Source organism: Suncus etruscus, chromosome 10 (genome assembly GCF_024139225.1).
Source record: "Suncus etruscus isolate mSunEtr1 chromosome 10, mSunEtr1.pri.cur, whole genome shotgun sequence".
NCBI lineage: Eukaryota > Metazoa > Chordata > Mammalia > Eulipotyphla > Soricidae > Suncus > Suncus etruscus.
The window spans coordinates 42,087,517-42,088,448 of NC_064857.1; the positions used below are offsets into that span (position 1 = coordinate 42,087,517).

At 30.8% G+C, this 932-nt stretch overlaps 1 pseudogene; it reads left to right on the plus strand.

Annotated features, from left to right (window-relative positions):
- Positions 1-275: 275 nt before the first annotated feature.
- LOC126021316 (uncharacterized) lies at positions 276-416 on the plus strand (annotated as a pseudogene).
- Positions 417-932: the final 516 nt, after the last annotated feature.

Genomic DNA, 932 nt, shown 5'->3' on the forward strand with positions numbered 1-932 from the left:
ATCTTTTCAAAAAAAACCTGGAAAGTATTAAAAATTAAAATTTAGATAACCAAAAATATAAAAATAAAATAATTACAACATCAAGAGCACTTGTATAAATTTTAATAAGCTTATCTAGCACATATATGAATTGCATGAAGAAAGCAACATAAAAATTAATATATCAAAGACAGCAGTCTAGATATGGAACTATTTAAGAAATAACAGTTAAGAAAAGCAATTAAGCAATTTCTTAATGACAGTTTAGAAATAGCAATTAAAAAAAGAAGTGAAGGATATTTACCTGGTAGGGGAGATACCCAGGGTGAGGCTTACTACTGCACTCCATATGTGCTGACCCCTGCAATTTTTCCTAATGTGGGAAACTAAAGTGCATAATTTGTGGTAGTGGAGGAATGCATTTGTGCTCTCCTTATTTAAAAGAAAGTAAAAGAATCATAACTAAATAATTTAAATTGAAGATAAGAATTAAAATTAAATATACATATGACCATTGCATATATGAATATTTATATAACTATATTAATGTCATCTCAGGGTTTTTCAAAGAGTTAATGATTATTTATTATTAGAAATTGCAGTCTACATTTTTAATACCAATTACCAAATTAGTGTCATCTCACATGCGAAGTCCAATGTGTTGGTGATAGCTGGGTGTAGGAAATATTGAAAAGGATATGAATGAAAGGGAGCTATAATTAATTAATTTATGGACTTCGTGGGTGCAATGCCTAGTGCTCAATGATCAATTAGCTATACCCAAAATTGAAATAGCTTCTATATAAGTTAGGAATTTAATTATGAGGCCAGAGAGACAGCAAGCTGGCACGATATATCCTTTGCATGCAGCTGACCCAGATTCAATCCCAGTATTCCATATAATTCTTCAAGCACCACCTGGTATAATTCCTAAGTGTGGGACTAGGAATAAG